At 52.7% G+C, this 25,517-nt stretch overlaps 1 protein-coding gene across 3 annotated transcripts in view; it reads left to right on the forward strand.

Annotated features, from left to right (window-relative positions):
* LOC147149428 (G protein-coupled receptor 22-like) overlaps nucleotides 1–25,517 on the forward strand; it is a 39,365-nt gene that overhangs the window by 8,655 nt on the left and 5,193 nt on the right. Inside the window, exons 1-2 of one of the 3 annotated variants that reach the window (XM_086029591.1) lie at nucleotides 23,072–23,389; nucleotides 24,372–25,105. The exons of 1 other annotated variant lie outside the window; for it this stretch is intronic. The gene's annotated coding sequence lies outside the window, so the exon portion shown is untranslated. Of the gene's footprint in view, nucleotides 1–23,071; nucleotides 23,390–24,371; nucleotides 25,106–25,517 lie in introns of those variants that run through there. One more of the 3 variants, XM_086029592.1, reaches the window with a different exon arrangement.

Genomic DNA, 25,517 nt, shown 5'->3' on the forward strand with positions numbered 1-25,517 from the left:
CTTGATTAGCACGGAGCAAAGGCCGGTTTAGCCGCCAGGCCGCGCCGGCGCCGGAGATTGAAGATGAGCCGTCCGGGCAATCCGGGCGGGAATGCTCATCGTTGCAGAAGACAAATGGAAGGCAAGAGGGCGAGATCAGCGTCCCGCCTGCTGGCGCTCACGCGTGCGCCGCCTCCCTTTTGTCTCGGCCGCTTCGGAACATTTGGCGGACACGGGCGAGAACAGACGTCGGCGTTTTCTCGCCACGTGGTCGGCGGTGCGCCGAGGGCGCTTTTTGCGTGGCGGCATTGTCCGTGCGCGCCGGCATCGCTCGATTTATTCAGCGCAAATTGAAACGGTGGCAGCGGCTCCCTCCGTCTGTGATTCGGCCGGGAAGAGTTCTCCTCAACGGGCACAAACGTGAGCGGCAAACTTTCCTCTCCTTTCTTGTTTTCTCCTCCTCCGTGATCCTTCGTTCAGCCCGTTCTGTTCATTGGAAAAGATCACAACGGCAAGACAAACGTGTACTCATCGATGCACGGCTACAAAACGAGCATTTGTTCACACCAAAGCTTCCCCAGCAGCAAATTGCAACCAACAGCCTGCCTGGCCCCAAATAGTCGTTTGGACTACCGTCCATTTCATTTGTAGAAGATATGGGAATTGACTGTGGTGGAAATACGTTTTCTATTGTTATGAAACAATGTATTTGTAGCAAAGAGGATAACTGCCTTACCTCTAATAAAGAGCTCTCCGCACTTGTCCACGAGAGGCAACCCTTTTTTTCCCAAAATGAACGCCTCGCCTCAAACGTACATACTGTAAATGGTCTGAACGTTTTTTACCGTCAGCTCAGATAGGAAGAAAAGAGGCTGAGGACTCTCATAGTACATACCTTTCATGAAATTCAGTGAAATTGAATATGATCATTATTCAGTCAAATGTGGACCATTTCAACAAATAAACGCCTCACCTCAACTCTAAATCTCTTCAAGTCCGAATATCTCCTTTCCGATCAGATGAAGTCCGAATATCTCCTTTCCGATCAGATGACAATAGAAACAAAACGCTACTACGACTACGTTTTACCATCAACGGTTCAATTGTCTTGGATCTTCATGGAAGATCCCGATCTGCCCACAAATGCAAACATATGTAGGCCACCAAATGATGCCATTTTGTTGCTTTAACAGAGTCGAATGTTTAAACAAACACCCTGAGGGCAAGGCCAAAGCCAAACAAATGAAGGCCTCACCTCCTCTAATGTTGCCAATGTGAAAGGTGCGTACGGTTCTTCTTGCGTCCCGTGGCAGCTTCAGACGTCAACGGGCCGCCTGTTGGCGTCAAAGACACGGCCGAGGCGCCGCATAAAGGTCTCCGCCGATGACATCTTGACCTTTCACACTCGGTCGGGCTTGTTTTGGTGCTTTGTCGTCTTTCTCAAGGTATTGTTTGAGCTCTCTTTGTCGCCGCGTGACTCTTTTGGGCACTTTGTATGCCGCTGCGGTTGTTTCGAAAGCAATTTGCGAGAGTGGGCGCCAAGGCCCCGGGCAGATCTGATTGGCTGGGGGGGGGGAGAAAAATGCCACGGAAGCCGCGCAGCCATGAGAAACGCCACCAACTCAAGCCGAGCCCATTTCATGGCACGGCTATTAGAAATGCGCTTGTGGTGTTTGGGGCGAACTTCACCAAGTGAGTGCTGAGCGCATCCCACCGAATGAGAAGGCGCACAATTGTCATTTCGCAGTCCGTGTGCACTCCAACCCGCTTCCACCTTTCCACTCGCCGTCTTTGCTTCTATTTGCAGTCGCTGACATAAGCAAGAAAGTCATTATCACGTCCTCGTGAAGTTCTCACTTGGAATGTCACTCGGTGGACGAATTGCACTCTGCCTGAAAATAAAGCCGATTAGCAAGAAATGAAAGAGGGGAGGAAAAAAAACACATGCCCGCTTTTAGCCGGGCGTAATTACACCTTGGTGCAACAAGATCCGCGGCGAAATAATGACAGCCTCTCTTAATTTAGACTTTTTTTAATTTGATTTTTTTAATGATGACGATTTGATGATTGGCACTATTCATTTTCGCACTAGAAATGGGGAGAAACGTGAAAATCATCTTGTGTACTGCCTGGCTATGAAGGTGTCCAAGCCAAATCGGCCTTTGGACTGAATCAAATGCCTTCAGGCGAACGTTACTACCCAAGAGACACTTTGGAAAAACATGATGTTTTGCTTGGGGGAAAAAAAGAGATGACTTCAATCTTAATTTGACAAGTTAGGATTTTTTATTTTAATGAAAAAAAAAATGCATTCTGGAAGGAAGACGAGCATTTTTCCCAGTGCGGTTCAGTGCTTTGAAAAAAAAAAAAAACGTATCTGAGATCAAATAACCAACAAATTAAATTTTAAAATGTACTCATTTGTATCTTTAAAAAGTCCTTGAAATGCGAGTTTCTTTCTGGAAAAAGACCCAACTTCATTGTCATAATAGCTAACATAAAAGAAAAAAAGCTCACCTTTGTCCTTTGTCATCTCTCAGAGACACAAGGGCAACGCTGCATTTCCAGGCCGGCAGACACCGCGCAGCCTCCCTGCCCCCGCGCGTGTCGGTCGCCGTGGCCGCCAAAGCTTGGCTTCCGTCCTTGCGGTGCCACTCGAGCCGCAGGGCACAAGCGAGCGCGTCTTTGGAGCGCTCACAAAGTGGCGCGGCGCAGCAGCTTTTTTCACGCTTTGAATGCGCCGCCGCTTCCTCGGCCCAGTAAATGAACGGCAAGGGCGCGCGTGCACAATTTCACGCCTGAACTCTCTCGGGGAAAGAAGTGAAAATGAGATGGGAAAGCAGCGAGTGGCGTCCCCGAATCCGAATCCCCCCACCGGCAAGCGAGAAGAAGAAGAAGAAGAAGAAGGAGGAGGAGCTCGTCGGAAAGCCAGCCGGCGCAGCCGCGTAAGGACGCGGCGGGCCGAACCGCCGCCGACGGCCGGGAACGCGAGCGCTGTCCCGACCCCTGACCAAGGCCGCCTTCCTTCAGCTTCAGAGGCCTGCAAGCACGCAGGCAACGTGCCGCAAGGCCCTTTTGTAGCAAACGGGACAAGGTGCGCCCCCAAACTCTTTCTTCGGGCTCTCTTCTCAGAATCGGAGGAGCAAAGCGCTGGAAAGTAAGCGCGTGGAAATACTTGGTTCCTCCTCTCCTGAAGTTGATTTTTCGGGCAGTTGGACTTGACTTGAATGTCCTTTTTCAGATGACCTTTCCTTTTTTCACTCGGATCGCCTTGCTTTGTCCGACTAGTCTTGAGAGCTTTTCTGCGCTTCCACTGTGGCTCATCTCTTTTTGTTCAGTACTAAGCCCACCTGCGCTCGCTAATTGATGATTTGACGCGCCGCGCCGCGCCGCGTTGCTCCCAAAGGCGGACGCCGCTAAAGGGGGCCGATTTGCGTTTGGCGCTTGCCCGAGGTCTCCTAAAAGCTCTCAGCTCGAAGCGCGCCAGCCTGGCAGAAAGCGGGTGTCAGGTGTCAGGTGAGCGCTGCGCCATCAATGCGCTTTTGTTGTTTGGCCTTGTTGTTGTTGTTGTCGTCGTCGTTGAGGCCATGTTGCGCAACTCCTGTATGCCACGCACAAAACGGCTGCTGTGGAAAAAGCCTCGCTGTGGCGTGATTGAAAACGCGGCCGCGTCTCTTCTCGAACGCCGGCGGGGAGACGTTTTGATTGGCGGCGCTGGGCTAAATGGAAGGAGCTCACGACTTCGCCTCGGTCGGAGACGCGCCGGCTCGACCGAGGCGACGTCAAGAAAAGAAGCGCAGCCCGAGCCCGCCCACTTTTTTTGTGCCAATGTGAAGCGTTGATTGCGTTGAGGGCACGCGTGACGCCGGCTCTGCGTTGTCCGTGCGCTTCCACTCGTTGTCGTCTCGTTCTTGCCGCACTGCGCCGGCAAGATGGCTTGATAGAGACGTGCATTATTCATCCGCGTGTCCTTTCTGTCATTGGGGCTGCGCGTGCGGGGCGCAGTGGGGCGCCGAGCCCCACTGCAATCAATCGGCCGGGGTCAGGCGCGCGGCACAATGGCATATGTTAATGGGCCGTCGGCGCCCGCGAATGGAAAATGCGCCGCGGCGCCGAGACCCGTGCGTTCACGTGAATTCATTTGCGGGACAAAAAGGCAAAGAAAAGAGTTCGACAATGGGGCCCTGCCACCCTCGAGCGCGAGTCTTTGACACCTTTGCCAAAATGCTTCCCGCAAAACGTTTCGTCTCAATTGCAACGCGAGCACAAAGTGATCCCGAAAGTCTTGACTGCAAGTTGAAAGTCATTGTAGACAAACGGCATCGATAAGAAATGTAACGGATGACTCGGTTTGGAAAATGCAGAGCGCTTCAAACATTCAACAAGCACAGATTGCACATTTGTGAGTCGATTAAGATGACATCATGATTTCCACATAGAGCCTGTAGTCCAATGTGTGTGCGTGTGCGTGTACGCATCCTTTTTGTGACATTTGGTGGGGTGCCGCATTTCTCACCTCAAAAATGCCCTTTGAAGAATTGTCCGGCGGTTTTTACTCGTATATTGTACGGTATTTCTTCAGCATTATAAACTTGTCGAATCGTGTAAGTCCAAGTTGCTTGTGAAGAAAGTGGACACAGCTGCAAAATAGGAACCATGCTCCTCTGGAAGAGCATCCCGCGGTACGACGCCGAGTCCTTGGGACAGAATACAACAATGAACTTACACACACACACAGCGTCTTGCAACGTGATTCTACATTACTTTAGAGTAGCAATTTGTATGCGTCCAACTAGGAACCACCCTGAGACAATAAAGAGAGAGGAATTGTTACGATACAGGTCCCTCCGCTCTCCTCGCGAGCCAAAGGACAAAATTGTGTCGAGTGTCTTCTGTCCTCATCGTGTGCCTTGTTTATTCAATGTCTCATTTGGTGTGAAGCTGACATATGCAATGCAGTAAATCATTCCGTGAAGTTGGGATCCTCTGACGGCGACGCGTGAAGGACGACGAGCAAACGGCACCGTGGAAGCAAGTTTTGGACGGCGCTGACCCATCGCTCACTTGGCAAGTGCCTCGTGAGCAAAAGGAAAGCAGAAATCATAACATGGCGGATACCCGAAGTGGCCGGCAATTCTGCCCCTCGTTGGAGAACATCGGCTTGTGCAACGCGTGCGGAATCATCCAAGCGTTTGACATGCGGGAGTTGGACATGGAGGAGGTCAAGCGAGGTTCGCCCGGACGCAAAGTGAGCGTGGCCGTCTTTGGCATCAATGCGCTTGGTCATCAAGTGTCACGAGGACTGAGCGGAAATGGTCAAGCCTCTTGCCGGAGACATCGAAAGGAGAAAAGTGCGCCTTCGCGTCGGCCTCGCAACCGCCTGCCGAGCAGCGCGGCGGCCGGCGCGCGGGGAAAGCGCCGCCGAATATCAGCTTGCCATTATTTATTCAACACCCTCTGGAAGCTATTACGCGGCGCCAAAGTTTTCAGCCGGAGAAACGCTCCGCTTAATATTCCGCCGCCTTCCAAAGACGGAACTTGAGAGCAAAGTCGATGATTGGGGGAGGGGCCGAGGGCCTGCGCGCAAACCTCATTATCGAGTTGAAACAAAAGCGCCGGCGCTGGCAAATTGGCCTTTTCGTACGTCCCCTCTTCATCCCCAAGTCCATTTCGGGGCTAATGGCTTCATTAGCGGCGTCGTGCTTGAGGGGGCCGGCCGCCGCCCATAAAAGTCACGCGGGAGTTTTAAAAGCCGCCCGAGCCCTCGTCTCCCTTTGGCCGCCGGGAAGGTCGGCTTCGCGTCCCAAAGCGGCGCGGCGCGGCGCGGCGAGCCAAAAGGGGACAGACGAGGCGGGCCTCGCTCGCCTCCGCCGCTCTTCCCCTTTGCCGGCCGGGAGAATGCATCCGCCTCGCAGGTCAAGACGGCGAGTGGAAGAGGCGCGCGTTAGGCCGCCCGCAACAAAAAGCCCAAAATGTGTTCTTGGCTCGCTGGCGTCTGACAATGCGCCACAGTTTGTCCCGAGCGGCGCTTGCGCTTGCGGCCTGGCCCACGGGGTCCTTGATTGTGGCCCACGGGGTCCTTGATTGTGGCCCACGGGGTCCTTGATTGTGGCCCGGTGGCTCCCTTTCTCCTCAAAGGCGGATGTCGCGATGTTGGCGACGTGGCGGCCGGGCAAGGAGTGGCGGCTTTTCAGCTTCCGGGACAGCCTTGCAACTCCGGATGACCGCTAAATAATGCCGTCCGTTGCCGTTGCCTGCTGCCAAAGACACGCGAGCCGATTTATGTCCGCTGCAAACGGCGAGAGAGAGAGAGAGAGAGAGAGAGATTGAAGCTGCACAAGGCGAGAAGACAGAGTTGGAATCAGTAATGTCAACCAGGAGAGCTCAAGTGCAGCTTCTTAAGCGGCGCCATTTTCAACGAGAGCCTGGTTGAGGGCGGCCATTTCCCGTTTGGCGCAGGAGCTTGGCCAAAGTCGCGCGAGATGCACCAGTGAAAGAAGTACGCCCTCCTGCCTCCAGCCCGCCGAGCCTCCCAAGGTCAACGTGAAGGAGGACGCGAGGCTCCATGTTGACCAAAGCGCGTCGCAGGGCGGCGTGAGCGCCAGGTCACTTTTTTTCCCGAAACGGGGGTGGATGCATCTCGGCTTTCAGACGCTGCAAATCGCCGCAAGAAAAAACAACAAAGAAATGACGACGCGGCTCATCGCACATCACAAGGAAGCCCAACAGCCGCCGCCGCCGCAGCAAGGCATGGCGTGTGCTAACAATGCGACGACACGCCTGTCCAAATAGTTGAGCTTTAGCAAGCAAAAAAAGAAAAAAGTTTTGATCCGCTATCTCATGGATTAGCATCCGTAGCCAGGCCGCGCGGCGCTTTCCAAGCTAGCCGGCCACGGCGTGTAGGCGTTCCGCTCGACCTCACCCGCGACTCGGCCGACTCTTGGCGGTTGCCGGCTTGGACGGCCGGGCTTCACGCGCGCAAGCTTTCGAGATCCATCGCGGGCAGCACCCAAGGCTGCCGTCTTTGCGCGCGCCGCTTCGGTCAAGGAGCCCGCCCGGAGATTGGGGCTCGGCCGACGTGCTCCGCTCTCATCGCCATCGGCCCGAGCGGCGCCAGCGTGACTAATCGCCATCATTTGCATATCATATCTCAGTGCCGGATGAAAAGGAGAAAAAAACCAAGAAGAGCGGGGATCAACTGGCTGACTTTTTCCCCGTGTCTTTTTTTAGAGCCTTCAATCAGTCCTTCCATGCGGAAAATTCCTGAATGAGGGCAAGGCCCCCCTGAATTCTCCTTGACTTTTCTGGGTCATGGCGATCTTTCTGTTCCGCATGGAGAACGCGCACGCCTGAGGAGGCCGGCGGACGCGCAGGTGACCACAAATCCTTCCAAGGAGGCGCCGACGTCCGTCTGCCAAGACCAAAAGAAGCCAGTCAAACTCATCTCTTTGCAAAACTTTTCTTTTTTTTTTTCTGCGCGGCGCAGGGCCACCACCGCTCAATGTTGTTGTTGGGTTTTTTTTCAAGCCGGGCTTCATCCCGCACCCAATATTCGGGCGGCCTTGACTTGGACTTTTTCCAGATACGCTCCATCGATGGCCGATCATTTTGACCTCGCCATGAGAGCCAAAAACAAAAGTGCGCTTTGGAGCCTCGCTGCCGGATGGCGCCAGCAAACCACGCCTAACATTGCTTGCTTTGCGCTTGAACGAAACTTCAAGTAGTGAGGACATGTCCATTTTATTTTCCGCCCAAAATCCGTTTTTCCAAACATGCGCTCTTCTTGGAAGCGCCCCCTCCCCATTTTGTTCAATTAGCCCACAGCAGACACCATTGGGCGCCATTTGATTTGGATTGTTTGAATTGAGTCGCTCGCTGATGGTTTTTCTGGACGTGGTCACTTTTGCTACATGAATGTCCTACTCAAGTCTTGTCGCTGCATGTGTGCAGTTGGACCTATTTCAAACCATTTTGGGGTCTGTGCCGTTTAGGACATTTGAATAGCAGGTCGAATTGATTGCGTGTCGGCTCTATTCATTGATCACAAAATCATGTGTCATTTTGAGAACAGTTTAGTGCTCTGCTCATTTGCAAGTGGACAAATAAAAGAAGATGTGAGGAGTTTGATTGAAAACGTGAAACGCGTACACATTGTTCAAGGAGTTCAAGGGAAATCCTTTTGGGCGGGCCACTTGCCGACTCATCCGTCGGCACGACAAATACTTTGGATTGCTTCTCGTGGGATATCCGAGCATCTGGACGCGGTGAATTTGGGGGCTTTGTGAGCCGCCAGCTGACATCGAAATACCGCCTGATTTCATTCGTCAATTGATTTCGCTTTGCGTGTCGCGAATCCCCGTGTTCCGTGAAACGCGACGTTGCGGTCGATTGCGAGGCCCCTGCAATGCTCTTTGTCAACCTGTTGTGCCCCCGCAATGTGGACGTTTTCATTTCACCTGCAAAAAGATGCCTCAGCTTGGTGTTTTAGTAGAAATGGAAAAACGTGCACCACCTGCTACAGCCAGGACGGAGCCAAACCAGGTTGTACGCCAGGCACGCGCGCGCGCGCTACAAGTGCTTGGGAACGTGCCTGCCTACACGCTCCAAGGAACAGTGCAGCGCGCAAGTGTGCGTGTGCAGAAAAAGTGGCTGCGCGCAGGAGACTCACCGGCGGGCGGGGGCGATTGAACGTCGAGTGTCGGAAAAGGAGCGCGCGGCCGAGGTGCGTCGGAAAAGAGGGGAACCCAGCACAAACGGCCTCAATGGGGCGCGTTTGCAAGCTGAGCCTCTTGAGCGGTCCGACGTGAACGTAACGGCGGCAGTTCACAATCAACGTTTAGCGCTTAACGTGACAAAAAGACAACAAATAGTGCGCGTCAGCGGCCCCGCGGGCGCCGATGCTTCAACGCGGTCTCATGCGTGAAGACCACTTTTGCTTGTCGAACGCTTTTGCTCCGAGCAACCAATCGGATGATGTGAACGCGCTGATGTCATCAAGGGCCAGTCAGGGCACATTTGAAATTGGATTGGTTAAAAAAAACAAAACAAAACAACCCATTTTGCTCATCTATACTTTACGTGACGTAATCCGGCGCTGCCCGTTCCGAAGGCGCCGAGCGGATTACATTGACGTAGCAACACAAAGAGGCCGAAATGTGATTGGACAAAAGAAAATCGAGGCGCTCACGTAATCACCTAATGTGATTGGATCAGCACTAGTCCCGCCCACTGACTTTGACTTTATAATGCGCACCAGTGCAACAAAATAAAATAAATACGTTTGGAAAAAGTGAAATCATTCAACCGGAAAATGATAGATTGTTTATTTTTTGGTGTTGTAGTTGTGTTTTTTTTTTTTTTTACCCTTTTGGTCCGCCCTAGGAAGCAGCGCAGCCCAAAGAAACGCTATGTAATGAGAGAATTGATTGTTGTCAAGAAACGGAAAGAATTTCATGGAACCAAAGTGGTAATTGAGCTTGTGTCCTTGCTGGCCCTGACCCCTCGCCGCCGCATCAGTCGTGTAAAAGGCGGCGGCCCACAAGCGTCATTGCCAAAGAATGAGAGGAGGCCTTTTGCTGTGGCCAAAGTTGACTTTTGCGTGACTTTTGCAGCCTCTTGAAAATGACACCGCCTTGTTGTTGTTGTGCGGACAGATGGCCTGATCTCATCCTCCCCTTCACTCCTCTGCTGTCTCTTTTCGGCGTTGTTGTCGTTCTCTCCCTCTCTCTCTCTCTCTCTCTCTCTCTCTCTCTCGCTCTCGCTCTCGCTCCGGCTACCGATTGAGAGCGCCCGGCGAGCGTAAGGCTGCGCCGACAGGAGCGCGCTGCTCGCCGTCCGCATTTTCGGCTTGCAAAATGGCCCGCAGGTAATCAGTCGCTCATTCTGGGGCTTGTTATCGCCATCGCCCTGCTCACATTCCAGTCAAATTCGAGTCATCCATCTCCTCCATTCGTCCACGTGCACTCCATTCAAGTTTTCAGCTCGCCTTTCGTGAAGTATGTCCTTCTTGGTTTGGGTGCCTCATGCTAAAATTGCTCGATAGCTTTTTTCCCCGCACCCTGAAATCGGCACTCGGTGCCCCAGAGTGACTCATTCCAAATTAGCTGTGTCTTTATCTACACTCTAACTGGGCAAATAATAGAAATACGTGCATTTTCAGAAGATTTCTAATATTGTCCTTTGATGTCTTCATACTTTATTATTCTTATTGATTTTATTCAGGACTGAATGCATTCATTGAGGCGGAGAATACTTTCTGAATTCACAGTACAAGCATTCCGTCGGTGGTTCAACAGCTGCTTGAAAGTGGCTCTGGAGCTTCACACGCCCCCTAGCTGCTCATGCGCTGCGAGCACTATACCACAATCCCTGGAAGAGAGGCTTCCGTTTCCCTCCAGGGTCCTAAAAGGAGAGCGGTTTAGTCCGGCCGTGGCCGATGCTCGCGTGCCGCAGCGAGGCTTCCGTGTGTGGGGAGTCTTTCGTTTTGTTTGAAATAGCGCTCCGCGGGGGGATGCTTGTGACAGTTTAGTGGGAATCGCCGACGGGAGGCCGTTTAAAATGCGAGGCGGAGCGGCCCAATAGACGGACGGCTACTATTGAATGACGGACGACGGAAGGGTGTCGTGCCGCGGACGGATGACAAATGACGGACGCTCACTTTTCCCGTCGAGTGGCCAGCTCTGGCAACAAGCGTGACGCCGTCGCCGATTAGCACCAAACAATTGGCCGCAGCCAATAACGGGCTCCTTTTCCGAGTCTAGTTCCCTTTTCGGAGCTGGTCGCGCGCACTTATGCCTGCCTGCCACACCATCCAGTGACATTTTAGCGGCACCCTCCGCTCCGTGCCGACTCATTCACAGCAGGGACAAATCGCATTGAATGGGAAACCGTCAGCGAATAAGAAAATCTCCACTGAAAGAGATGAAATCGCATTGGAACAATATTGCCGTAATCATGTTAACCTTGCTTCCTTCCTTCCCTCCTCTTTGACTAATGGGTTGCTCAGCGTTTGATGGCAGGACGCGACGCGCGCCGCGTCTCGCCGGCCGTCGGCAAAGTCGCCTTCGGCTGAGCCTCCTGCCCCCCGGCATAAAAAGCGGGCCGCTTTTCAATGTACAACCCCAAGGATATTGAGAGGCAACTATTTGTGTCCGCTGCAGCAAAGCAGCAAAGCAGTTCCATAATGGCTCCGCTTGAAGACCAGCTCTCTTTGCCAACCTGTCGAGCTTGCGCAGCAAGTTGTTAGTCGTTAGCGCCGGCGCAATTCTCCGACGGCGGTGCGGCGCTATTTTTAGCCTGCATATGATTGGCATCCCACCCCCCTCCCTCCTTCCTCCTGTTCAAACTGTGAAGGTGACATGAAAACAGGCTGTTAACACGGGGAGCCGCGCCACGCCGGAACAAAAACTTGATGACTTTCCGCCAGTCGATTTTTCAGCCTTGTGTACTTGAGTGCTCTTTTGGTTTCTTTCTGGCAAAAAGCGCCAGCTTCTTCTTGCCTTCCAAAGTTCTTTCTCTAATCGTGGAAAAAAAAAAGCACCCAAGTAAGGCGGTGTTGTCTCTTCGCTCGTTATCATGAGCCGATTTAGCATTTTTTCTCTCGTTCCGTTAACAATGTCGACAAGGTTACGGGAGCGGTTTTGATGAAAGTTGAGCCCACGCATGCTAGTGCTTGTTTATTTCTTCTCAGTTTAAGCACCGAAAGAGCAAAATGGTTTCATTTGTCATTTGTTCTTTCCGCCTTCAAAAAGCAAAAGCGTGACTCTGTGGTATTTGTTTTTAACCATAACAAAGAAACATCTCATTTTTGTCTCCGATGAAAAGTACCAAGTGGCGGCAGGGCCATATGTGCTGGTGGCGCCGTTGAAGCCGGTTTGCCAAGCGCCCGCCACAGACAACAAGGAAGGACAAAACTTTCGGAGCGCTCGTGCTTGGTGTGGAGAGCCAATGCGATTGCCGCCTTTGAGTACGCCGCAATACTGTCGAGTGCAATGTTTCTTAGGATAAAAAGCCGTTCCAAAAATGTTGTTTCCGTCCTTCCCAGTCGTCATAGGCCACATACTTTTGCGCTTGAGCATATTTCACTCGACTACTTTACTTCCACTTCAACTCGCCAGTTGAATCATTGCATTTACCGCTCTTTTTCTTCAAGTCGCAGTACTCGTTCCTTAAGTACAGAGTGTGAGGGAGTCCTTGTTGCCCGCCGCCGCCGCCGCCGCCATACTGTGATGTTGGCGCACACCGGGGAGACAAAGGTGCCGATCTTTGCGGCCACTTCCCTCCGTGAGATGAGCAAGACGCTCACAAAGGCGCTGGCCCATTTGCGCCGACGCCAGCCGCCTCACGACCGGCCGAAGGCTTGCAATGCGGATTGTGCGCCGGGCCGCCATCTTCTTCCCATTTTCCGTTGAGCAAAAAAAAAATCCCACATTCGTCCCGTCCCGTCAAATGTCATCGGCACCGTTGCGTAGCTAGCTACTTTGTTGGCCAAGCACCCTTTGCCGTCCTCTTCGTGTCGCGCTCGCCGAAAGGAAGTCAGGCGCGGTTCCGATTAGGGCTTGAAGCCGTCCGTCCACCCGAGTCGACTTCAGTGCTCTGCGTTGACTGCGTCAAGCTTGGAGTCCACTCATGGCTAATCAGGTGAAGAAAGCGGACGGAAGTCCACCCTTTCTACTTGTTGACTTTTACTCCAGAAAAGCGGTGGCCAATGAGCAGCCAAGTCCCCCTTCCGCTTAACTCGCCTGCCGACAAATTGTCAGCGTCTCAGTCGAGCCGTTTTCAAGCGCTCTTGAAGGTGGTCGCAGCAGCCGGCCCGTCGCAGCAGCCGGCCCGTCGCGCGCGCCACACAAGCAAAACGCGTCCAGCGTCTATTTACGGAATCCGCAGACACGGAAAAGTGTGAAGAGAAGCCGCCTGCGCGGCACCTGCGTGCCTCCGAATCCGCCGGCCGTATGCGCCGCCTGACACGGTGTCCCAATTGAAGCGCGGCGCCAAGTGCCAGCTTTTTCCACGTGTCGCACTTTCCGTGCGGAAACACAAAAGGGCATTTTCATTTGCGCCGGAAGGTCACGCAGCCGCTCGTCTCTTCCTCGTCTGTGTCCAATCATGTTTGTGAATCAAATGCAGGGAATAACAATTTCTTATCATGAACGAAATATGAAATGAAATACACATGAAATGTGTGTTGTTTGCGCCCGCCCCCGCCCAAATGTGTTTTTTAGTCGTACTATGCATTACTCATTTCATTAGGCGACGTTAATACGTCATGAAAGACAATCCATTTGTTCTTGTACGAAGCGGCGAATGAGACATTAGCTGCCCTCGTCGGCGTGTTTTCACAATGAAAGAGTTTGTCCAAAGGGAGCAGCTGCACATTTTCCAGGAACAACAATTCCCAAGGGGGGCGCAAAGAGGGTCCGAAATGAGACGTCTAACGCTGAAGCCTCTGAGGAGGGAGGAGCCAACTGCGTGTGTGCGTGCCTGTGTGCGTGCGGACGTGCGGCTGTTGTCACCGTCCTCGGTGAGTGCGCTGTCCCCAGCGCGCTGCTTTGTGTTCCCACGCCTCGCCTGACACCGCCGCTAACACAAACAGATGTGGCGGCCGTGACAGGAAGCGGAGAACTTGTGAGATGCTCTCAATGTCGGACACTGAGAACATGCGGGCGGGGGGGGGATGATTGTTGGGGGGGGGGGGGTTCGGTGGTCCATCCTCCGATCGGTTAGTCAAAGCGAAACCTGTTCAAGCTAGCGAAACTAGCACAACAGGTTTGTGGCGATCCCAAGACATTATGACATTTAATAGTTGTCATCTTTGGTGAATGAGAAGTCTTTGACGTGTGTTTGTCACGTTATGAGAGAAATGTGGATTGTGAAGGGCTCCAGGCGTTGCACAGGTGTATTGCGTGCTTGGAAAGATTTGAGGCTTTCTATAAATGTGTGCAAGTATTACAGGAGAAGTGGCTTCAGTTGGAAAGTGGCCCGCCACTGAAAGCCCAGGTAGCCAGCGCACGGCCCGCCACTGCCGTAACCTAATCAGGTATCGTCGATCTCGAAGGTATCTGTGTGTGCGTGCGCGAGCGTGCTGCGCTTGAAAGGTCCTGCGCTTCCAATCTCTAACCTTGGGGCTCGAGATTTGATGGCCGACTCGAGCCGGCCCTGCTTGATGACTCTCGCCTCGGTGACCCGCAAGTGCGTTCAAGCCATAGCTCATAGCACGATGCCATAGGTGGGTCATGTGAGCGCAGCCAGGGGGAGGTCGTCTGAGCATCCACCAGGACCACAGTGCGCATGAGTAAAAGTCAGCCACTTGCTCCATCCTCCCACACCGGAATCAAGCGCAAAAAGAAAACAGTCATGTATTAATCATTAGTGCAAGTATATGAAAGCACGAGCCCTGGAATTCACACCGAATGGCCGCTTCGAGGCAAAGCGGCAGATTCCTCGTTCCGTTTCAGGCCTCGCCGTTTCGTTGGGACCTTTTTGTGTGTGTGCGTGCGCATCCCGTCATAATAGACGCGTCCACCCGATTTCGTGACGACTGGCACAGCTGGTGTCGCGAGCGCCAGCTTGAACGTTTTTCCCCTAGTTCCTAACTCTTTCTACTTTTTAAGAATGTTTATGTCTTTGGAGAGAATCAAGTCACTAGCTATCATGAAAATGTCAATAAGTGCTCAGTCGATTTTTTTATCCCCCGTATTTTTTTTTCCGATTGTATCAGTGAAAGCGCCTCGATTTGACTTGGTACTGTGAAGAAAATGTGCGCCTCGCTAAGGAAGAGGAAGATTTGAAGGGGAGAGAAAAAGCCTGTGCATCTATTAGAGTCGTGTGGCGTGTGAGTAACGGCTGTGGGAATACAAGAATGACTCATGAAGTCAATTGCACGAGTGAGTCAAGTGCACTTGTGCAGGCTCTCTGCGTAGTAATTCTCAAAAGATGAGATTAGATTATTGAGGGGCATGACCGTCTTTTAAATGTGTGCCATAATATTGCAATTAAATTCACCAAAGTGGCAATGGCTGTTGCTTCTTGGACGTCTGAAAATAGCTCTGCGGGATCACCTGTCAAGTTGTCGGCGCGTCTCGTGATTTGACGCGATTGTGGTGTCGCGAGAACAACGTCGCCGCCGGCGCCGCCGACAATGACGTCGTTGTCGTAGTGGCGGCTGGCTATTGTGTCGCCATCTGTCCTGTGTTTTGTTCTTCAGTCGGAGGCATGAAGGCACGCTTGTGCTCCACGCTGGGAGACGAACGGGCATCGCGATGCAACGGCGTGTTGTTCCGGACACTCCCGCAATAGCTGAAAGACCATTTTGCTTCTTTTTTTGTTAATTCAGTAGATGTACTTCCAGTTCAAGTGTGCTGAAAAACTGACACGTGAAACAATTTATATTTGAACACCACAATGTTGAACCACACCATGTCATTTTCACTGGCAAAAATGAGCTAGCTGGATGCTAACATACAATGTGAAATGCCACAGACATGCTAACGGAACTTTGCATCGACGTCGCAATGATCCAAAACCTTCGAACAACCGCTCCTTGAACAGACACCGAGCAGCGGCACAAAGAAACAGAGCTTAAAGCAATAGTCTCTTTTGCTCTGTGGCTACGACTGCTTCTGGAGGTTCGGCGGGGACCTTCTTTGCCTCTTCTTCTTGCTCTTCACTGCGATGAATCGCTCTCCGTAGAGCCCGGTGCTTCCCTGCCGCGACATGGTGCTACACCGAAGGCATGCGACTCGAAATTGGGACTTGGCTGTCTGCTGCTAAAAAAAAACCCAACCCAAAAACTCATAAAATAAGGCTTGCTTAAACCTCTGAAGTACAGCGGGGGGAACAATGCACCACAATTTTGGGCGGGGGGGGGGGGGGCAACTGTGCGGAATATTCTACAAGCGCCGCTTGACCACAATGGTGGACAAGCTTCTTGTTGTTTGTGGCCCGGCGAGCCTGCGGTCCAAGCCAAAGCCGACACATTGCTGCTCCTTGTTTCACGCTCTTTGGATACGGCAGGGCGGACGTTACACCCGCCACGCACGCACGTAGCGCGTGGCTGATGTGGATGTGGGCAGCTCTTTGTTGCGAGCCAGCAGCGTCGGTGCCACCGTGGAAGCAATTTTGCCGGCTGCGAGCCCGTAAGCGCCGGCGGACGAGGCGGCGACTCCCGCCCTCCAAGTGGGCCGGATGAAGATTTCAAGGCGCGGGCCGGCAACACCCACCGACCTCTTCCTTGTTAGATCTCGCCTCAACGTCAACAACACACACCGAGTGTGGCAAGCGACAAAGTGCAAGTACATTGTACTTGAGTATTTGTTTTTCTGATGCCCTCTTACTCTTGCATTTGAACACAGATAGCTGGACTTTCCACTCCTGCGTCTTGTTCCTTTTTCAACGTCCTCAGATGACGACACCACGTCAAAAAGTCGTTAGGGGGGAGAAGTCTCGTCAGCCGCGCTTGAGATTTCGATGGATGGATGGAGCTTCGGTTCATCCCCCGTGACGGTTTGATGTCACGACAGCTCCGACTCGCACCCAAAGTCCCCGTCGGCTATTCCCGTTCGGGTTAATGAGCGAGTAGCGAGTGACCTCAAATTGGCGTTATTGATTGTACTTTTCCCATAAAAAGCTTCATAGTCCAAACCAGTGAAAAATCCAATGCGAGCGCACTTATCCACATCCACCAGACGCCGTCCAAAGCACTTTCCAAAGCCTCATTCGTTCACCTACTTGGAGACGTATCAACACGGTTGACTTATTTCCAGAGCTGGGCACTTGACCCTTTTTTGCCGGTCCGGCCGCGACCTTCCACCCTTGACCTGGGTACCCTTCCGGCCGCGACCCGCAGCCCTTATTCCTAAAAGTGATCACGCCCCGCCCCGTTCCGCCCCCCCGGCCCAAAAATTAAAAAAAGGGTCGGCGATTGACGCCTCCGCGGGACAGACGCTAACGGCAGAGGCTTTTTAAGGATCATTAGCTGGCTAATTTACTATTCGAACACGCTGCGGAAAGGCTTCAAAATGCGCCACTAGTACTTTACTACTTACCCAACTGCGTGTGCTTACTTCCATTGCGAGCCCCGGGGTTGGTTTTGTCGTATCGTATAATTATTTGGGTCCAACAGACGTCGTATTCAACAAGTTACTTATTTATCTTCCACACTTCCCTTCGTTCACGGCCTTCAAAATAAAAGCATACCAGCAAACCTCTATACACGGCAGCTTTGCTACGGCTACGGCGTTGTTTTGAAACCGTGAAGTTCCAAGTCGGTGGGGGGCGCCGCTTCAAAAAGACAGCGACAACAATGGATATCGTTCGTACCTGCTACAACCATAAAGGGACCGAGATGACTAGACTATGCATTTAATTGGACTAGTTTGCTTTTGCAGCAGCAACGAGCTGCGTGCTGCGTCCTCTCTCTCCTCTCCGCACGCATTCAGATTTGTGTTTGGAGATGTTGAACGGGTCTCACTCACGTTTATGATTGTCAAACCCCCCCCGATGGTTTTTTTCACAATCTCATGAGCTGTTTGGTGTTTACTGAGAGCTGCTCTCAGCTCGCCCTCAATCCTTTGGAAGGCACAATCATTTTGTTTGACCTCCTGATTTTTCACTGACATATTTTCTTCCTCACCAAAGTGATTCATTAATGCACATTTGGATGTCCCAAGGGCTATCTTTTTTTTTTTGATACAAACTCCGAGAAGATTATGCTGCCTGGAATATCTTGTTCAAAGTGAGGTCACTTGGGAATTGTGCTGCTGTATGGCGGATGAAAGAGGATACATGGACATTTCTTCTATGATTTAGGATGCATTTCATCTTCAGGCAGTGCACATCAATCTCTGCTAGTGTTTTATGTAGGAGGAGGAGGAGGAGGAGGTGTGAAAAGTCTCTTTTTTTTTTCTCCCTCCTCTCCTTCCGCAGCCCTCGCTAAGCGAGCATGAATCCAGAGGAACGCTGCATGGGTGCCCTGCGGTAAAAACGGTACCCACGCGAAAAATAGACTGGGCCAGCTCCTCGCCCGCCATTTTTCACAGCGCTAACGACGTTGAAGTCATGAGTCAATTATGGCAAGAACGTATTTGCAAGGTCGCACGCACAGCACAAGCAGACACACAGCTACATAAAAGGTGACAATACTGCCACACACACGCACAGCATAGTGAAATAAAAACAGTGTGGGACAATATCATTGCAGTCTGTGGGACCGAGAGGTATACGACACAGCCAGCTTCCTTTACTGGCCGGGACCGAGACCAAAACAGGGAGCAGGCTTGGAGAACGGAGCGCGAGAAAGTTGATGTATTTGGTGAGCGGATCGACTCGTTCGCAGCTGTTGAAGTGTCGACCGAGATAGCGAGTAGCAGCCGACGCGACCAGGATTGACTAGCGATGTTCAAACTTTTTTTTTTCTACTCGAGTAGAAAAAGCAACGCCGGTGAAGTGGCTCTCCCCTGATGGCCTCTTTGATCTCGGGAAAGAGGGGAAAAAATTCCCACAGAGCCAGGTCAGGTGAGGAGGGAGGTTGCTCCAGCATGGGCAGGAGCTGCCAGATGCTCAGGTCATAGGTGACGAAGCGCCAATCGTCCCGGCCCGACTTTGGCAAAGAAAATGCCGCACAATCTGTTTGTTAACACACCGGTTGATCGTCTGGGGAAAGTTTGTTTGTCGTCCTTTGGCTTTGAAATATACCTTTTGTGACGCCAGTCCCGGACCTTTTCCGACACATGATCCGCGCGATCTATTACGGTCCGCCACCGCATCCAGGCAGAATGGTTCTTGGTCCGCATGCCGGTGCACTGATCACGTTATTCATTTCAACACCCGTTAACATTGGGTGGGCCTGCGAGATAAAAAAAGACATCACATCACGGGACAAGTTTTTTGGAAGGAGCCACTTGATTCGGATTGTCCTTGCCCTGGCGCCGGGCAATCTGGAGCATATCACAGTGGCGCTAAACGCCGGTCCAGGGTGCCGACTGCCGGGAAGAGATGAAGGCCTGTGCGGAGGGTCCTCTGCGGCCCACCAAAAAGGCCCGTCGCTGATTTAGCTCGCAAAGCCAGACTCGGAGTGAGTTGTCCCGATGCGGCACATCCGCATCCGCACGCGCACACATTGAAACGCGCGGTCTGCCAAAACACTTGTCAACACACATCAAGGTGATAAGCACACCAATGCCAACGCTTGACAAGTGACAGCCACATGCCTGATATCAACGTCTGCTGAGTGGGGGGGAAAAAGAACAGTGGCTGGTGGATATCAGTCAGCGGAGAGCGGCGACAGGGAGAAACACTTAAATATGAACAGCCGTGAAATATTAAAGGCATCGGTCTATTTAACGCGGAGGGTTCTCGGGAACGTAGCATTCCAGCACCAGCGGTTTACACGCAAGCATTTTCCTTCCCCTGCCCGATGAGAGGACAGAGGTCTCCAAAAATGCGTCCCGAGGGATTGTCCCGCAGCGTGCGGAGCGGCGGGAGCGATTCTTTTTCCCCGCTCCGCTCGGAAAACATTCGGGGCCAACGATCGTACGTCATCGCTGTCGGACGGAACGCCCGAATGTTCTAATACGCTCCATCGTGTGTGGGGTTCTTTTCCCACAAATTGATACTGTTGGTCTGTCCGCGTGTCGTCTGTTATTTTGACGGACATTCGTAACCAATTTAAAGTGTCCGAAATAGGCGCAGAACATACCTAATTGCTCTGTGCCTGAGAAGTGTTGTAAACCTCCGCCTCACCCTCACTTTGCGGGAGTCATGCGACACTATGCCGCCTCAAGAGTGAAAGGATGCATGATTTGGAGCCAATAACGGCGTTGGGCTGGATGCATTGGAGTAGGGTTTAGGTTGAGTTTTTGGGGGACTTCCTGAAAAGTCGCCATTTGGGAGATGCGAGGATTCTGCCTGACAGCCACGACATTTTAAACCGGCTCAGTACTGTACGCGAGGTCACAAACCCTAAGGCGAGCTACCAACAGTCAAGCCAAATTGGAGCATCCCCCCTTTTTTGCCACTCACAGTCAGGAACGGCTGGTTTATCCTGGTCAACCTTTGTGCAACTCCAAACATCATTTTGTCTGTGGTGTGCCATGTCGGTCATCTGGAGCACACCACACACGACAAGAGAACGACGTCGTCTTCGTGTGTGGGTCTCTCCCAATGGAAAAAGATTCAGTTAGCGTAAAACTTTCCCTTACTTTGCTTATATTGTTGGTTTAGTGATGCATCTATTTACGTTCGTAAAGAATAAGTGTGCATATACATACATATATAGATATATATATATATCTATATATGTATGTATATATATCGAACAGTCATTGCAATGATTAATGCTGTATTACTGGAGTTAAGGTCGATTGTGATTCGCTGTGATTCCCAGAACTGTGCCAACTGGGCGGGCGGAGCTAGAAATGTGCACATCCGGGTTTAATTGTTGGTTGTTGAATGTCAGGACCCGGACGCCTCGACGGTTTACGACCCACTACTGTCGCTACTACTACTACTACCACTACCGCTGCTGCTGCTGCAGCTATCGAACGGCTATTCTATTTACAATCCAAATTCCTTTTGACAACTGCTACCGCAAACACAGTGTGTGACATTTGTGTGCGTGTGATGTGCAATAAACAGAGCACAGCACAGTTGAGTTGCACCCGCCGTGTCTGTCCTGACTACCCCTTCCAGAGGGAGTTAATTCATCGGAAAAAGTTTAGTTTCATTCAAACCGGACAGTTAGTGCCAACGATACTTTAGCTTTTTGTGAAAAAAAAAAACAAGTGCGGCGGGTGGCCTCACAACAACAAGGCGGATGTCTGCCAATGAGTTTATGGTTGGTTTTTGGTTGGTGGAGTCTCATCATTTCACAGTGACTTGCTGCGGTGCCGTCGGTGGCAGAGGAGTCGCAAGGCCAGCGTTCTCTGTCATTCGTCAATGGAAATCCTCGGCGCACGCGTGTCAAGCCTCATCGACCCCGATGTCAAGGTGCAGTCCTTTGCTGCTCTTAACCAGGCAAGGGGTCCGCGTCGGCGATTGGCGCCGTCCTCGAGAGCGCAGATCAAACTGGATTTCCGGAGCCGGCTCCCAGCACGCATCGTCCGAGAGCAAGCGCCGCGTTGCGTGTCGGCTGGACAAGTCACCGAGGAGGCGAGCTTGTCTTTTCAGTGCCTCGGAGCCACGTGATGGGTTTTTTTCCCCTCCGCCCACTGCATGTTTTGTTTGACTAGCACAACAAAATGGAGCCAGAAATGCCCCTATGTAAATAAGCGCATTTGAAAAGGCCAAAAAGCAGGTGAGCTCGGCATTTCCAAGGTGAGCTTGGCATCGCGACTCGTCATTAGCCAAGCTCCGACATGATCACCGGCCGGCCCTTGTATGAGCAAGGAGGCCGATTCTTGAGCCTGCCGCATTTCAAATTCATCCTCAGACGAGCAGAGCAGTGGCGCTCGATGACGTCGTCACCTCGGGTGGCAAAAGTCTTTGCGTGCAGCCGACGTGGACTTCTGGAGTCGTGCGGGCAGTCTGATGTGCTTCCTTTACATTTGTCATGATGTCGTAACAATGTGAGGCAAATATTAGTATGCCTTCTTAGTAAAGTGCTCCAGGTGATGTCAAGAAATTGTCCCCATTGTTGCCCACTGGTTTTGGCTCGATCTGCCGATGTCGCGAGGTGCAACCTTCGCCCCCCCCCGATTGGGGTTTTCGGTGAGCTGACTTGAGGGCGGGAGGGAGGCGGGCTCGGCTCTGGACCGTCGCCGGCGGGAGGTGGCTGTATTTTAACGATGGCGCCGATGACACCCGCTGCTTGTTGTTCTTGTTGATTATGACAGCGCTCATCATATGGCGGCTGGTCCTTTGAATTGAGAGCGCCGACCGCAGCCTCGGTCTCCCGTTTGCCGGCTTTTTCTCTTGTTTGAGTGGCCAACGTGATATTCTGTCAGTCTTGGCTCCCGCTCAAGCTTAACATTCCGTTTGCACGGTAAGCCGTGACTCAGCCCCCGCCCCCCAGGCTTTAACCCCTGCATCTTCAACAGAAATACGCTTTTTTTCTTTTTGGAATTTGTCTCTTTTCCTCTTTAACTCACCAAAATCGTGTTTGCTCTTCATTCGTTTTAGGTGAGCTTCATGTTGAAGTGTTGATGAACTGTTCTCGTTTTGAAATCAAATCCGCACACCTTGAAGCTTTGGGACCGGAGCACAGGCTGTGCCAATAGTCACCGTCTTCTTCTTTCACAAAAGTCACAATCTACTTCCATTTTCTCTTTTGTTTCATTAAGGCCGTCGGCAGGTGAAAGTTTGGCTTTTCGCTTTTTGTAAGCATTTCATTGCCTTGCCCATAGCAATTGACGTTGGAGCAATGTTGCAAAAATTATTTTCCAGATGGACTTTCCGTGGCTTTGCGCAAAAACGCTTGCTTGAAGAGTTGAGCGTTTTCATGCGTGTTGGCAGACGCGGACCTTCACCACCACTTCTGTGTGGGTGGCCAAGAACAAATCCTGTTTCGAGAAACTTATCTGTGAGGGCTGGCTATGACGCTTGTCAAACCGCCGCTCAAGTGCTGCCAGGGACAGAACCCTCCATGCCAGGCGGCAATTTTGCAACGCTGGTGCAGTGTCAACCGGTGAGCCCTTGGCAAGGGAATGATTGACTCTTGTAAAAACCGCAAAGAAGGATCTGCCAGAAACCCGCGGCCTCGCGTCTGTCCCAATGGTACCTGAAATGAAACAGAAAACAAGCAAGCATATAGTGACATTTGGCATGCCCTGGTTATAGGTTCGAAGTAAGTAAGTAAGTATTTGCACTTGCTGACTTCCCACCACTGGTTGCAGGCTTAGCCCAGTGGCGTCCAAGCGGACAAAAACCTTGGAGGGCTTTTTTTTTGCTGAAAACGCGACAGCCCCACTCGGGATGCTACACTTGGCCGGATTGAGTGGAGAACAAAAGGAAATGCCTCCCCTGGGGAAAGCGCAAGGGGTTAAAGCCATTAGAGCAGACCAATCAGGAACAGGGGAGCACTGCAAACCTCCGCAGTAAAAGAGAGAGACGGAGAGGAGAGGGAGGGAGGGAGGGAGGGCTTTCGAGCGAGGGAGGGAGCGGAGCAGAGCCGGAGATAGCACGAGTGCCGTGGTTTGCACTGGCGTCCAGACAGCCGAGGGAGGATGACCAGCATTCACACGCCGGGCTGCCTGGATGGATGAGAGACTGGCGGAGGGGAAGCCCGCCGCGGGCTAAGTCCCTTGCGGTCTCCTGTCCGTCTGGAGGAGGAAAAGAAGGGTCGGGAGAAAAGAAGGGGCGGAGGAAAAGAAGGGTCGGAGGAAAAGAAGGGGCGGAGGAAAAGAAGGGGCGGACGACTGCGGCCGGCCGACGTCCGAGAGCGGAGGACAACGTGGAGCGTCCGTGTTTACCCGGCACGGTGAGCTCGTCTGCCTTTGGACCGGGGACTGGCAACTCGTTTCTTTCCCAGTCCAGGAACCGCATGAAAGCTGCACCAGCATGCGCACGGCACTTGCATCTTTGCCGTCGTGTAACTTCTGTAGTTTGTCAGCGTAACCTCCGCCACGTAAGACTGGAGGATTGGACTAGTATCGAATATGCATGCTGCGTATGGACAAAAACAAAAACAAGAGACCGATGCGCGACAATAGCACAAAAGGAAAATAAGAGGGCTTAAAAATGAAGGGTGGACGTTGACAGAGAATGATCAGCTTCTTTGGCAGGAACCGATCATTTTGCGGTGGTCTTTCCATATTTGGTGGGCTGGCAGCCAGTCCAGGGTGTAGTCCGCCTTTTGCCCCAAAGTCGGCTAAACACGAGAAGCGCTTGGAGAAAACGGATATCGGAGGGTAGTCCGCCACGAGACTCGCCGAGTAGTGAACATGTTCCTTCCGGGGGGGGGGGGGGGTAGCGGATGGGGGGGATTATGTGGATCATATGGAGTGTCATGGGAGGAACCGTCCATGTCTGCTTGACAAGTTTGCTGAGGATTGGCATCACGCCGCGCTTGTAAGGCTCTTAGCCAGTCCGCCTGCCCTACATCCTGACAAACTGCGCAAGCCTTTCATCACCGGGGCTGTAAAAGTGTCACCCAATCATTTCACGCCAGCGCTTTTCCGTCGGACCATGTGCGTGGCAAAAAGGAGACGTCGCAGTTGTCCCCGCTAATGTAAAAGACTGGCAGGATTTGCAGTGACGAAAACGGAACCGGGACCGGGCAGGCGGCGTGCAGGAACGCGGCAAGACATCACAGGCTCGCTGCCGTGCAAATGAGAGCTTCCGGCGTGCCTCTCGACTAGGCACGCAAGGCGTATTTATTTTCACCAACGCATCCCCCCACTCGTACCTCTCCTGCTGCTCCTCCTCTCGCATCCTTTCACCGGCTCTTTCTCTCTCCTCAGGTCGCCCCAAGACGGCGGACTGAAGGGCGGGGAGGAAAATCCCATTGCCGCTCAACACCCGGGATGACCTTCCCTCCTCCGATCCCTCCTCCGATCCCTCCGCCCTCACCCGCCCGCCGCGGATAAATTCCGCTATCGCAGATGTCACGCCGGTCACACGCCACGCCGATTGGACACTCCGCTAATCTGCTGCGCTCACGCAATCTCCCGCCGCTGAGGGTTCAAGCATGTTGAGGGGCCGGCGGGAGACCTGCGCCGGATACGCCGGCAGTCCCGCGCCTCTGGAATCCAGCGTGCGGATAGAAGAGGCGGGCGGCGACGGCCCGCTCCTTTAGTGCTCTCGGTCCGGGGCGCTGACCTCGTAAGCGCCGACCCACGGACCTGGAGTGGAGGCTGCTGATCGAGCCCACTGACTGACACTCTCTCGGCATACAAGCTTGTGGATATAACCGCTCGGGATCCCCACGTGAGCGAGCCGAGCGCGTTGGTTTGTCGGCGCGCCTCTCCTGGATGTGGATTTCAAGTGCAACGCCCAAACCCAGAGCTGCTCCCGAAGGCATAAACGCTCTCCCGGCCAGTCCGCCAGAAGTCTATCGAAGGGCCCGAGCAAAAGCCGGCAGGCCTCCCGACGCCAAGGAAAACGCGTGGACGTGATGCTCCGTCGGAGCCGACCCGCGCACGCTCGCTGGCCTGATTCCGCCGGCCTGCTACTCAGATAGTGCTGGAGGCCAAGGGTAAATACAGCCGCAAGCTCGTTTTCAGAGAGTCGCCGGAAAGCGTACTCCCGTTTATTTCTCCAGGGGAAATCCTTGCCCTTTTTACTATCGCACCATGACAACGAGTGATTTGGATTGCCATGGTCTCGCTCGCCGTTCAACGATCTCGACGCGTCGTGCGGTCGCTCACAAGGCACCTGGTGTAACTGGTGTAAACTGGAGGATTTCCCGTGGCGCGCCTTACGCCTGCTTCCTTCCGGCACATACTCGCGCGGGAGAATACAGCACCCGACAGCCAAAGCATACAATTGCCTCGAACTAAAGTACGCTAGCGTGATGCTAACACCGAAGGCAAAACACTGCGTGTGCACTAACTTAGCTGGACAGAGATATTATTGCTTTGATTCTGACTCTTCGAACACGTGTCCGC

This window comes from Filicampus tigris, chromosome 4, assembly GCF_054856515.1.
Source record: "Filicampus tigris isolate MCC_2025a chromosome 4, RoL_Ftig_1.0, whole genome shotgun sequence".
NCBI classification, from domain to species: Eukaryota; Metazoa; Chordata; class Actinopteri; order Syngnathiformes; family Syngnathidae; genus Filicampus; species Filicampus tigris.